Source organism: Cygnus olor, chromosome 1, assembly GCF_009769625.2.
Source record: "Cygnus olor isolate bCygOlo1 chromosome 1, bCygOlo1.pri.v2, whole genome shotgun sequence".
In the NCBI taxonomy this organism is placed as follows: Eukaryota; Metazoa; Chordata; class Aves; order Anseriformes; family Anatidae; genus Cygnus; species Cygnus olor.
Genome location: NC_049169.1, coordinates 180,658,943 through 180,673,313, shown reverse-complemented (window position 1 = coordinate 180,673,313; position 14,371 = coordinate 180,658,943). Strand labels below are relative to the sequence as shown.

Below are 14,371 nucleotides of genomic sequence, written 5' to 3'. Positions count from 1 at the left end.
ATTTTAAAAAAATAATAATAAAAAAAAAGAGGAATAATAAAAAGCCCTAAAATCTGCCTGGAGGTGACTCGGGTTTGCTGCGGGTCCGGCTCCGCTTGGACGCGCGGAACCGGTTTGCTCCCCGCGCGGTTTTTCCCGAAATCCGGCTTTTTGAGCCCATTTCGGGAGCGCTCCCAGCCCGGGACTCCGGGGCCCCGGCGGGGATTTGGAGGCCGGTGGCGACCGGGGGTGCTCCGGGACCCCCCCGGCACCGGGCAAGCAAAAACCCCAAGGAAAAACCGTGTCCCCAGCCGCCCCTGGCCGCTGGAGGTGCGGGCACGGCGAGCCCGGCACCAGAGCCCTTCCCTCACCCCCCTCTCTTGCTCAGTTAGCTTTTTTTTAATTTTTTTTTTATTATTTTTAATTATTTTTAATTGTTTCCACTATTTCCCACCCCCAAAACCCGTCCTCGCGTTGCCTTCTCCCCGCAGCTTGGGAGCTCGGTTCGCACCGCTGTCTCTCCGTGCCACCCCGGGGAGGGATGGGGGATTTTTTATTTATTATTTTCAGGTGTTTTTTTTTTTTTTTTGACAAAATCGAGCATTTTTTTTCCTCCACGTGGTGACCCAGCGGGGATCCCCCCGGCTCCGGCTGCCAGCAGCTCCGTAAGGCAAAGCGTGCGCTGGATAAGGCGCTCGGGACCCAGGAATTGCCGTCCCGACCCCAAAAAGCCGCAGCCCCGGTGCTGCCCCAAATCCTCCCGGCTTCCCTCCGAAGGCAGGCTGAGCTCTGGCCGTTTCGGGAAAGTTGTTAGTAAGCAGGATCCGACCAAGCGCCGGCTGTTAAGGGTTTTATTTCATATATTTTACATAAAAAAAAAGCGTTTGGGGGATTGCATTCGATCTCTCCATCCCGCTTGGAAACGCGCTGAGCGGCTGCGCTCCGCCGCTAAAACCCTAAAAGTTGGATGGGAGAGTTTTTAAAAAAATCCCCGTCTCACAGCAGAGAGCGCCTGTGCCCCAAAAAGGCACAACGTTTGGGGTCACTTCGCCCCCTTCCTTCCCCGCTTCGAGCCGCCCGGCCCCTCGGCAGGTTGCTGGGAGCTCGGAGCCCCGCTGGCCGTGCGAGGAGAGCAGCCTGCGAGGAGCGCAGCCCTGTGAAGCACCCCACTGCCTGGGGCGGGAGGCAGGCTATCCCTTCGGCTGCTCTTTAAAAACTTGGGGGAAAAGCGAGAAAAAGAAAGAAAAAAAGAAAAAAAAAAAAAAAAAAGCCTTGTGGTAAAGCTTCCCGCTTGCTTTCCCCGGGAGGCCAGGCGAGCCGCTGGAAAAAAAAAAAGAAAAAAAAAAAGAAAAAAAGAAAGAAAAAGGGAAAAAAAGGGGGAAAAAGAAAGGAAAAAAGAGAAGGAGCCGGTGGCGCTCCCGACGGCAGAAACGAAACGGCCGGGACGCGGCGGCTGCCGGGGAGAGGAGAAACCGGAGGAGGGATGGGGATAGGGGATTGGGAATAGGGATATGGGATTGGGATGGGGAATAGGGGATGGGGATAGGGATAGGGGATGGGGATGAGGATGGGATGGGGATAGGGGATGGGGCCGCCTCCCCAGAAAAGGTCCTACCGACTTCCCCTCGGTTCCCTAAGCTGCACGGAGCCCCCTTCCCCGCAGCCCCCCCAGCCCCCTCGCACCAGCCCTTAGCGGCCCCCCCTTGCCCCCCGTCCCGCCTGGGTCTCGGCTCCAGCCCTGCCTCTGCCCCGGCTCGGCTCCGGGGGCTCCCCACGAGGTTTTACTCACGCAGCCCGGCCTCGGCCGGCCCCAGCCCCACGCCACGGGCCGCTCCCTTGCTTTATTTCCACGCGGGGCCGTGGGGAAGCTCCCCTTCGCCCCCTTTTTTTTTCCCCCCCAAAAAAAAAGCGGAGCCGTCTGGCGAGCGGCGCCGAGCCCCGGCCACCTCCCACCTAAGGCGATTTTCGTTCTTACACGTTTTGGGTTTTTTTTTTTTTTTTTTTCTTTCCTTTTTAAACCGGAGCAGGGCAGGGAAAAAAAAAAAAAAAAGAAATAAAACCACCCCCGGGGCTCCACGGGGAGCCGTGCCCGCCGCGAGTGGGACGGAGGAGGCGGGGAGAGAAGGGGGTCGGGAGGCGGATGGCGAAAAGGAGACCCCAAAAGCGGCTCCCCCCAAAACTCTCCCCCTCCGAGCTTTCCGCAGCCTCCGACCCCCGGCCCCGGTCCTGCGTGGGCCGGGGGCGTTTGGGAGGGACCCCGCGGCCTCGGGTGCAAGGCCCCGGCCTGGTGTTTGCACTTTTCTTCTTCTTTTTTTTTTTTTTTTTCCCTTTTGTTCAGCCTCGCCGCCACCTCGGGCTCCCCGAGGCGCCTCACAGGGGCGACCAGCCTCTTCTGTCCTCCCCCCCCCCCGGCCCCATGCGAACACCCCCCCCCCCCGGCCTCCCCTTCCCCTTAAGCCGGGAGGAAGGAGCCGGGTGCACCTGCGAGGGCCGCTCCCCGGCCTCCCCCCTCCGAGGCCGCAACAGGTTTTTCCCTCCTGCGCCGCCTCCCCCAGCCTGGGGGGGGGGGGGGGGGGGGGAAAAAAAAAAAAAAAAGAGCCAAAAAAGAAAAACTGGGGGGGGGGGGAAGCGGGGCGGAGCCGTGCCGGGAGGAGGAGGAGGAGGAGGAGGAAGACGAGGAAGAGGAGGAGGAGGAGGAGGCAGCGTGGCTCTGCCCGGGGGGAGCCCGGGGTCACGCCTGTGTGTGTGTGTCGGGTGTGTGTGTGTCCCCCCCCGGCGAGGAGTAAGTGCCACCGCTCCGCCTTCCCCTTTTCGCAACGTTGACGCAATCTATAAATAGTGGAACAAAAGGAGCAACTTCCTCGCAGCTTTGCTGAAACGGCACAAAAAAGGCAACCGGGGGGGGGGGGGGGGGAGAGAGAGGAGAAGAAGAAGAAGAAGAAGGTGGAGGGGGGGGGGGGGGGGGGCGGGCGGGTGGGTGGATATTTTGATTTTTTTTTTTTTAATGTTTTTTTTTTTTTTTCCCTCCGGTTAAAAGCCGGAGCCTCCCTCCCCCCCCCCCCCGCTACTGGGAGCTGAGAGCTGCGGGGTTCTTATTCTCCTTAGGATTTGTTTTTTTATATGTATATATTATTGTTATCGTTTTTCCTCGTTGCGAAGCGCTGGGCACCGGCAGCGGGGGGGGGTCCCGTCCCTGCCGCCCCCCCCCCCCCCACACACACACACCCAGTTCGTGACAGTAAGTGCCGGGGACACGCGTGGCCGTGGGGTGGGTTTGGGTTTTTTTTGGGGGTGCGGGGAGGTGGGGGGATGAGGAGGGCGGGGGGGGGGGGGTCACATTTGGGGAGGGGGTGCGCGGGGCGGGCAGGCTGCGGGCGGGGGCAGCGCGGTGCGGAGCGGGGAGGGAATTTGGGGGGGGCCGCTTGTTCGCGCTCCCCGGCGTGTGCGCGCACGGGGGGGGAAGGGTCCGTGTCGTGTGTGTGTGTGTGTCCCCAAAAAAATCGGGGAGTGGGGGGGTCGCGCGTGTCCCGAGCGGCGGCGGGATCGGTGCGGGCAGGGGCAGAGGGGAATTACATCATCCCTATGGGGGATGCTACCTCCGCGTGCACGCGGGTAGGGGGGGAAAAGCGCGGGGGCGCGCCTCCCCCCCCCTCTTCCCCGCACCCCCCCCCCCCCCCCCCGCCGGGTCCCTACTGTCGGGGGAGGAGGGGGGGGGGGGGAAAGGCGCGCCCCCGCGGCACCCGCGAGCGCGCCGCCGAGTGTTTACAGTGCTCACGCAGCCGTATTGTGACGTCGGCTGAGTGACAGCCCGCCTGGCCAACCGCGCGCGGCCCCGCCGCCCGGGGCTGCCCGCCAAGGCCCCGCCGGCCCTTCCGTTGGCGCCCCGCCCACCTCCCTCAGCCCCCCCCCCCTCCCCTCCCCCCAACGTCCCCTCAGAGGAGGGGGCCCGGGGGGGTCCGTGAGGGCGGCCCCCGGCGGGCGGCGGGTCCCGGCCCGTTCCCCTGCTCTAGTCCCGGTGTCCTGCCCGAGCCGATCCCCGAGCCCCGCTGCCCCGAAAGTTAGCGGGGGACCGAGGCGGGCTGCTGAGGCGGCAGTCACGGGTGTCCCCCTTTTTGTAGGATATTTGTCTTTACGGGTCTCCCCCTTTGTAGGGTACATACGCTTACAGGTCTACCCCTTTGTAGGGTACACATCTCTACACCTCTCCCCCTTCGTAGAATATGTACACTTACAAGTCTACCCCTTTGTAGAATATACATCTTTAGGGGTCTACCCCTTCACTGCATATATACGCTTACAGGTCTACCCCTTTGTAGGATCTGTATCTTTACAGCTCTCCCCCTTTGTAGGATATATATGCTTACAGGTCTCCCCTTTGGAGCATATACATCTTTACCACCTCTCCCCCTTTGTAAGATACACATCTTTACACTTCTCCCCCTTTGTAGGATATATATCCTTACAGGTCTCTCTCTTTGTAGGATATACATCTTTACACCTCTCCCCCCTTTATAGGATATACATCCTTACTGGTCTCTCCACCTCTGTAGGATATATACGCTTACAGGTCTCCCCCTCTGTAGGATATACATCTTTACAGCTCTCCCCCTTTATAGGACATATATGCTAACAGGTCTCCCCCTTTGTAGGATATATATGCTAACAGGTCTCCCCCTTCGTAGGATATATATGCTAACAGGTCTCCCCCTTTGTAGGATATACATCTTTACAGCTTTCCCCCTTTGTAGGGTATATACGCTTACAGGTCTTCCCCTTTGCATAATATTCATCTTTACTGGTCTCTCCCCCTTTATAGGATATATACATCTCTACAGCTCTCCCCCTTTCTAGGATATATACATTCACAGCTCTCCCCCTTTGTAGGATACCCACGTTTATAGGTCTCCCTGTTTATAGGATACACACATTTTGAGGTCTCCCCGGCACACAGCTCTCCCGGTGGGATACTCTATCCCACCGGGAACACCCGGGCGCGTCTGCCTTCCCGGAGCACCCCGCAGACACAGCCCTGGCGGCACCGTCAGCGATGGCGTGCTCGCTGCTTTAACCGTGTAGATACTTACACTTTTTCCATTATCCATAATTAATGGGGCAAAACACGCTCGTTTTGTTGCCGCCAAACTCCGCAAGGGAAAAAATGCGCGCTCTGGAAGCACCCCGCCGGCCCTCGCATTCACGCAGGAGGAAAACAACCCATCATAAAAGAGCGGGGCTGGGGAGGGGGGACGGAGATGGCGATGAGCCCCCCTCTCGTCCTGAGGGCGAGGAGCTGCCACAGCTGGCTTTCCCAGCGGGGTCGCGGGTCCTGACACCGGGACGCGAGGAATCTGCTGGCTGCTCCCCGAGGGGCTCGGTGTCCGCGTAAGCCAGCGGGGGGCTGGCCGGGGGCCGCAGCTGGCTGCGGGAGGGCTCCCTGGCCGCGCCGCGCTGGGAGCTCTCGGGATTTTGGAAAAGTGGTTGGAAAGGGACGTGGCTTAGGGATAGGGGTGCAGGGAGCGCGGGGAGCACGGCCAAGCTCGGCCACCGCGAGCTGAGCCTGTGTGCACCCCGAATCCGCTCGGCTCTGAAACGCAGGCCTGTGCATCAGGCTCTGCAGACCTGTCGCGCTCCCAGAGACAAACAAATCTCAATTCAATATCCCACGTGTAAAGGGATTAGCGCTCAGCAAACGCAACAGGAGCATATTTTCCCTGTATTATATGGATGCCCTAAATGAAGCCGTGAGTGGAAGGAGGTCCGTGTGTATGTGCACACACACACCCAGCCCCATCTCCTCGCGTTACCAGCCCCTGCTGTTTTAACTATCAAAAAGCATCGGAAACGAGAGCCGGATTAGTAGGGTACACAGAAAAGTGAAACTACCTTAATTCACCGGGAGGTCGAAAGCAGTGCCTAAGTACACCCAGTGTGTACTTTTACGTAATGTTACCTTCCAATACCAGTGCTTTTCAGGTGTGCAAGATCAAGATAATGTTTTTCTGGTCGTATAGAAAATATAGCTTGTGTATCACTAATGGATCTAAGTCTGTTTTTCTTTAGATCGCCTGAATTACAGACATGAGTACTTTAGCATATGATTATCTGAACAATCATCCCTTTCCCTTCTCACACTTGAGAAAGATTCTCGGTCACCTTCTGCTCCAGCATTACATTTGGGACCGCTCTGGCTGCACCATGTGGTGGTGTCCGATGGTTTTTCTTTTAAAAACATAATTCTGTCCTCCGTTCCCTAGCTGTGTTAAAAAACATGGTCTCATGATATTCCTAGTGATAACAAGCAGTTCTCCCTACTGACCCTAAAGGCCTCGGCTAGGAATTGCCAAAGCTTTCGTTTAAAACGTAAACCACATTTCTCAGCCATAAAGGGTGTCCTGAGCTCACACTTGGAAACGGGACCGATAGGGACAGCATGGTCTTCCTGGTTCGGCAAGCAGGCACTTCCAGTGTCGCTGCCTTTTTGCACAGTAGCACTTTAACAAGCAGCAGCCATGCATAGCTAACAAGGCTGCAAGTCCACTTACTGCTTTTCAGAAGCCTGTAACCCGGTCCTAAACGAGCAGAAAGGTCTGCTGTATATTGTTGCTGCCATATGACAGAACTATTAGCAGTGGGGAAGTGCGGTGGTTATTCTTGATGGGCGAGACACGGTGGGAGAGGAAAAGTTTTAAAACATGGAGCCTGAGGCACAGAAAGAAAGCAGCACAGATCTAGCTATCCTTTTATAGTAACTGTTGTTTTCTGGAAAGGGGGAAAGAAAAGAAAACTCTCCCTTCCTTCCAGCAGCTAGACAGGGATGGCGTGACCCTCCTAGCTGAAGACTGATAGCATTCTTGGAGAAATCTTTATGTAGCTTTCATTTCTAGTAGCTGGAAATGAGAAGTATCGTTTTCACCAGTTCCTTCTCCTGACACCGCTTCTGGGTTCTGCTCTTACCTTCTAGTTATACCGAGGGATGTCTAACAGGGCAGTTTTCAAGTTTGGCGTTAATGCTTCATAAAAAGTAATGTATTTTTTTCAGAAAATTTTAAAGTATTTTAGTGGTTTTGATGAATATTTTCTCTATGTACAGTTAATGTTCTTAACACTCTATATGCATAAATGGTATTAGCCAAGCGGGGCATTACTTTAAAATGTGTGCTTAATGTGTACAAAAGAGACACCTAGCACAGACCGAAAATGTACTCTCAGCATATATGAGAGCTACAAATATATCTCACATAAATAAGATTAATGCAAATTAAGAAATCAGAAGTGGTTCATCAGATGGGAAACACACACTTTAGACTGCATGAAGAATTAGAAAATAAATGTGCTGAAAACTAGGCGACACTAGCTGGCAAGGCAGAATATCGAAACAACTGTACTTTTTCAGGGCTCTTAATAACCTTGTTTCTGGCTGAATGTGGTATGTGCCTGAACATCCTTTCTTATAAAATAATAAATTTCACAAAGATCCTACTGTATGACAGTGTACTGACTGGCTGTCACAACTACTGACTAAATATTAATTTTGGTAGTCTTTCCAAGTTAAATCTATGAACTACTATACCTGGATAACTTCTAAATCACTACCCACAAGTGAAACTCCAGTAAACCACTTTTCTGACTTGCATATTGTCTGTCCTTGTTTGTAAAGGTTTGTTTAGTAACTTACTTGACTTTTTTTTTTTGTGCATTTGTTGGTTAGAGAAATATGAGATAGTCTCTTTTGATTTGGAGCTTAGCTCATTTTAGCTTTGTAGTGCTAAACGGCGAGATAAACACTGAAGACTAACAGTCTTCAGGACCTCCACATTACTGCAATCACTTCAGTTTCGTAACTCCTACAGATTTTTATCCCTTACAAGCATTAGAGCAATGATTTACATACCAGCGAGGGAAAATGAAAACGAGGAGGAAGCTCATTATAACCCTGTACGTGTACTCGGTTTCTCCTAACACAGACTAGATTAAACCTGGCCTGTGCCACAAGAACTGTGCAGGGTGAGAGCAAAGGGTCCTTTCTGATTCACGTCCGTATGCAGTTAATGCTCTCTTCACTCAACAGAGCAAACCGGACCCCAAATGGGAAGGAGGATCTGGGCTACTATTCCTTCACCTTCGCTCCTCACCCCCACCCCTTGAGCTGTACAGAAGGGATCAGGTTGCGCAATTTTAGAAGCTGGTGCAGTATGCACGCTTCCTCAGTATATTGGAGAGCTCGCTGTAGGGACGCATGCTGCTTCACAACACCCTTCACTCAGGACTGTGCCTTATCAACAGAGCTGAGCCCTCAATTCCCCTGTAAATTCCCCTGCAAATGTACAATATTTTTAGTGATGTATACAAATAAAAAGATTATTAATCTAACTTACCTTTGACACATGGCTTTGAAAGCTTCAAGTTTGACGCTAGTCATAAAAACCATACACTCAGTGCTACAGGCAAAGTCGACCTGTAAATGTATGAGAAAAAAAAAATGAAATCAAGTGACTTAGCATAATTTCCTGAACATGCTTAAAGACACTAGGTTGGTTAACACATTGAAAAATATCACTGCTGTCTCTGTCACCCCGCCACCTGAGTGCAGATTGCTTGTTACTGTTCCTGCAGACATTTCAAGTTACATCATACAGCTGATGTTAAATCTGTAGCAAGGTAGAAGATGGATTGTGTTTGGGGAAAGGTCTGGAATGGGAGCTCAGGCTAGGGTTGTAATTCTGTCCCTGTCCGTGTCTCTGAATTTCACCAGTGGCTTTTTGATTCAAAGATAAAGACAATTAAAACTGTCCTAGGACTGAACCTAATAGACAAAATAATGCATAAAGGATGCTCCAAAGTTACATATATTAAGGTTAGGAAAAATCATAGAATATCCGAGTCAGAAGGGACCCACAAGGAAAAATCTAAAATAACCTAAGACCTGAAACAAGTATTTCGCAAGACTGTGTTTACTTGTGCATTTGTTTTTTCAAAATACAAAAGTCATTGTTCCAGAGGCAAGATGCCTAGTTAACAGTGCCTACAAAGCTCATCCAGCTGGGAAGATCTCCCTGAAAGGAGTTCTCAGGCTGTAACACATCTCCACAAAAAGGAATTGAAAATCAGGATGATTGAGATCCAAAGACTTGACTAGGAGAGGGCACCAAGCCCCTTGTATCTCACCTAGGGAAGGATCCTCCTACAGGAATTGGGGAAGGAAGCCATAAGCCTCCCATATGTTGGAATAAGGAAAGGTTTTTGGGAGTGGTAGGAGATTCAGCACGCAGCATTGCAGAGATTCTGGGTTGCGAAAAGGCACCCAGGCTAGGGGAGCTGTATAATTGTGGTAGTGTCTGTCAAGCAGACCAAGAGTGAGAGGGTACAAACAGTTTAACCTTGCCTTAGCCACTTCTACCTGAGCTCTGCGACTTTTAAAAGGAACAAAGTCTCACTCAAGGCTTTAAAAAGCTGTTGAGCTCTCTAGATAAAGAGCTGTATATTGGATCCAGGTATCCTTATTGTAGCTGTGAATAATAAGTGATCTTAGCATACAGACTGGCAGACATCTCGTTTGAAAGCAAGAACTGAAATATTGACAGGTTGGCAAATTTCCAAGTAGCAGCCAACCTGTCCTTTTCTCAAGCAAGAAAGTGATTTTGGAGGGAGAGGCTGCTGGAAATATGCAAGAGGCATGTGAAAACAGAGGGAAAGTTAAGAAGGTTCATGGAAGATGCTGAGTAATGACCAAAGTCTTCATCAAGACTGTTAGCCTATTTACTTTCTAATGCTGTGTAGATGAAAGAATCAAAGCCCACAGGTTCTCTTGCAAATCACAGGGATCCTACCTCTCTGTGCCCCTGAGGTCGTACGAGCCCATATGAGTGCTATACATTGCATGCTGCCTCCCCCTTACTTTTTTTTTTTTTTTTTTACTAATATATTGAAAAATCCCATTATTTTTCATGTCTTTCTACATCCCTTCTTGTACCGAGAAGTTTCGTAATACTTAAGCAGACGTGTTAAAATACAAGGAAAGATGTAGGAAGATAAGGTTATTTCAGGGAGAGCCTCGGCTGCTTTGCAGAAAAAGGAGCATTTTATTTCGTGGAAAACAAAACCTTCAACTGAAAGAGACTGATGTTTGTATTATCACTAAAACTTTTGCTGAAAGGGGAAGAAACAGTAACTGCAGACAGCGGTTCAAAAGGAAGTTCTGTTACAGTCCAGACCAAAAAAATTAAGTTCTTACAGCATATAAAATATGTAATCAACGCTGAGCTTCTGCGTTTGCCTTAAATACTGAGCTGGGAGCATGGACTGCTCCACTGCTAGTCTTTAATGTATCCAACAGCCGTAATGCTGAAACCTATGCAAGGAGATAATTCATACAAAAGCATTCACTGAGCACAAAACTGTGATATTTGTCCAGTGAAACTTCTCCAGCTCTAACAAAGAAACCATTCAAAAAAAAAGGCATTTCAAAGACCACTGTAGATGCTGGACATCGATTGATTCTTGAGTTAAAGTCAGACATCCGCTAGCCAAAAGGAGGAATTCAAAAAGGAGACACTTTCAAGCCTCTGACTTTCAAGTTTGAGACCTCCAGCCTGAACTTATCTATGTTTTCACACATCACTAGCCGAGTCTGAAATACCCAGTGCGTACAAGGAAAACAATCTCTATCAGTGCATACAGCACCGACACGATAACGCGATGTTTTCCAAGCCTGGAGCAATTGTCAAGCAATTGCGATTCGTCAAGGCAACACGCTTGGCAGCCGGGGTCGTCTAACCTCAGGCCATCTTCCACCTTATCCGCAGCCGGGTCCCGGTGTCTCCACTGCCCCGCTTGCTCCTCTTTGCGAGCTGCCGGCGCCCATTTCTCCTGCTGCCGGCACCGAAGAGCCCCGGGAGGCAGAGGCAGAGGCGATGGGTGCTGCTGCTGCACCACCACGGTTTATATAAGCAGCAGCTGCTTGGGTTTTGTTCCAAGACGAGCGAGGGCCTGTGCTGGTCAGAGGGAGCTCGGTGCCGGCTGATGATGAACCAGGGCTTTCCACTGCAGGCTGGGTCCGGCTGGGGCTCGGAGGGCCCGGTGGCAGCTCTCAGGGCGCTGGGTTGTGTCTCTGAGTGAAACTGCCACTTTTAACTACCTTTTAAAACAGAAAGACCCTGCCTCGTTCAGGCTGTTTTGATACAGCTTTACATTTGCATTATTTTATTTTCATTTTAAAGGCCTTTATTCAACAAAACATAGCCACTTCGCAGAACAGGAGTCTTCTTGCCATCCAAGTTGTTATTCCGTAGCCGTACAATTTTTACTTAATCATCTCCATAGCTAACCTCTGCTCCTTAATTTTTACATTTTATGATAGAAATTTTAATGGATTTTCTTTACTGGATGATTCAGTCTTCCAATTACAATTCGTAAACTCCGTGTAGATGGAGAGTGGAATTCAATTAAAATGTAGCAGAAGAGCACTTCATTTTTTATCAGTTAAATGAAATAACCTCAGATGCACATAACATGTAAGGAAAAAGAATACATTTATCAGAACACAGTGCACTGAAAACTGATTTATTCAACAAGGCCTAATCGCTGCTAGTTGGTGAACTTAAGCGATTGTTTCTGGTCAGCACGACCTGCAGGACTTTGGAACTAGTACATCTCATCCTCCTGCCGTTTTCATTCATGGACTCCAGGAGAAAAAAAAAAGGAAATTGTCTGCTTTTTCATCCCTCCGTGGATTTTTCAATTTTGAAAGTATTAGTCATTAATATAAAGTAAATGAGTACATTAAAAGGGAAAAAAAACTATCTCAGGAGCAACTTCAGCATAGGTTATAGGTCCACGTGCTCTGCCAGTGACTCCCACCCTTTTGGTGGTTTGACTTTCTCTCAAACTTTGGCATCAAAAAACGTGTTGCATGGGATTTTTATTGTGTTATTTTAAAATATTCTAATAAATTTAACATTAATACAGGCTGCCCTACTTTCGTATTTAATTTTAAGTGGTCTTGTTAAAAGAGAAACATTTCATTTAAACAAAATAAAGTACACATATAGAACTCATTAAACTTAGATTAATAATTCCGGGAGGCCAGAGAAGTAATAGAAAATGTGGATTCCTTCCTTTCTGAATTATCAGCCATTTATGCTATCGAGTGTTCAAAACAGAATGGGTTCCTACTGTGCCTGCTGGCGTACACATAAAGTTAAAGAGACAGAGCCCTGGCACAGAGGTTTGCCTTAATTTGCTCAACACCTGAGGTGTTAAAAGTAAAGCCAAACAGGAGAGGCTTTTTATTTTATTTTTCAGTAAAGCACTGGCTGTTCAAGTGCGGATTTACCAGCACCAGGAGGCAGAGGGTGAAAGGATGCTGTGAAGGGCTCCAGATCCTCCCCTGCTCCTCCATCCCTTCCTGCTCCCTTACCCTTTAAGCTCTGGCTGCATTCACCTATGCCTGTCGACTGAAAATTGGAAAGAGCCTATAGTAACCAGGGAACTGAACATAAGCAATGCTGACCTTCATCCCTGCTAAATATAGAGACTTCCCATTGAATTTCCTTGTCCTTCCTGCGTGTCTCTGGAGGACAAACCTAGCAGCAGGACAACTTCCCAAGTGGAAAGGAAGAAAATTATTTCTGATAATGTCCAAAGACTGTGGTCCTGGCCTGTTCAGTTCTGAAACATAACGTACAGGTTTGGCAGTACAGAGCTGTGGATTCAGTTTAATAAAAATGAGAATGAAATTCCTCCTCCCAAGTTACTGTGATGGGAACAACACTATCCCATGGATTTTCTAGGGATTTTCTTGCTCTTTTCTTTGATGGGCTCAAAGACTTCCTCTCTGCAGTAGAGAGAATCTGAAGGTAAGCATAAGGAACAAGAAAAAACACTAGTCAAAATTACAGTGGTAGCAACAAGTTTCTACGGTGATAAAGAGGAAGAAAGTTTGGTTTAGGTAAAGGCGTGATCAAGTGAGAAAAAAGAGATGAGGAAGAGACATTTTATTAACGTATAAAATCTCTGAAACACCACAGACCGTGCAGTTAGCAAAGCTGACACTGCAGTAACAGGGAGGACGAGGACTGCCTCAGGTTGGCTCTAGCTGGTTGAATTTAAAGAAGGAAAGGTCCTGAAAGTGTTTGTTTCACTATTGCACAGACTGGGCTGGTAGACAGTGATTCATAAATAGACCTTATTTGAGAATGTAAGAGAGGTCAGGCTGGTTCAGGCCAGGCCCGTTATCCTGTTCCCAGCAGCAGACATAGGCCAGGTCTCACCCAGGTGCTGTCCCAGCGAACAGCAGGACCAGGACAAGCACATCGCATATTGCGCGTGGGTCCCACTACTCAGTTTTTCTTAGCTCGGGTGGGTTCCTGAGCCTGATACTGTTTGGCTTCACTAGCTCCCTCTACCAAGGTTTTCTGCAGTGTCTCCATGGATCTGTGTGGACTTCATTCATCCAGACATCTTTAGGCAAAGGATGCCATGAGTATATTTTCTGTGAACCCGCCTACTGCCAGCTTCATTTGATGTATCCTCATTTTTGTATTGAGAATGCAAAAAGCTGATCCCTGTCCATCCTTTTTCATGCGTCACCTTAAAAAAAATTATTGCTATTTTGAAGAAATGTTCGAGGGGTGCTGTAATTAAAGCCTCTGAAGTAGAAGCCGTTGCCTCTGTGCTGGAAATCTATTTCTTCGTAGCTCTAGCGATCAGGCACCAGCTTACCCGCTCTCCGTGGCAGATGCTGAAGCTGCTATTGCACAGAACTCCTTCCAAGATCCCAGGGAACTGGAAGCTCAGCTGAGCACATTCGGAGAGAGCCACTCTTTCCCACTGTTAGGGAAGATGCATTAGAGGAAAAGACGCAGTCATGCATATTGTGCTCTTAAAACCCTGCTGGTCTTTCTGCGAGCAGAATCTAAAAGGATAGTAGGGAGTGGAAATGAAGAGAAGAAAAATTGCCAATCGACAGAAACCAGCCCCATTCTCAGAAAATCGCTCGCTAAGAATTAAAGCTCAAGGAATCGACGTAAACTTTAGCTGAAAACTGAAGTAGGAAAAAAAAAAGAAGAAGATAAAGTAGTTCAAGCTTCCTCTAAAGGAGCGGGGCATTGTTTCTCGAGTTTGGCAGTAGACCTTAAACAGGCACAGCTGACATAACAATTAAAACAGCAGAAGCTTGTGAGAGTTTCCCAGTATTTCAGTAGAAGATTCACAGCCCGTAGAGTACACTCCCATTTTCCCTGCTACGGTTTAACAAGGAGCAGGAATATTTCCCGAGCAGACAGGAAAGCCCAGTTTCTATTAGTAAAAAATTGTAAGATGGATAGGTGAGACCCGTTTCCATTCTTAGGTAAAAATACAAACAGAGCCTTTTACTGCAAGGTAAGGTATATTG

General features: G+C 49.3%; 1 long non-coding RNA gene across 2 annotated transcripts in view; it reads right to left on the bottom strand.

Moving 5' to 3' along the window:
- Positions 1–5,325: 5,325 nt before the first annotated feature.
- LOC121062563 overlaps positions 5,326–14,371 on the bottom strand; it is a 47,629-nt gene continuing 38,583 nt past the window's right edge. Inside the window, exons 10-11 of one of the 2 annotated variants that reach the window (XR_005815622.1) lie at positions 8,355–8,434; positions 5,326–5,434 (exon numbers count right to left, since the gene is read on the bottom strand). This is a non-coding gene — a long non-coding RNA (uncharacterized LOC121062563). Of the gene's footprint in view, positions 5,435–8,354; positions 8,435–13,476; positions 13,567–13,698; positions 13,807–14,371 lie in introns of those variants that run through there. The other variant, XR_005815623.1, reaches the window with a different exon arrangement.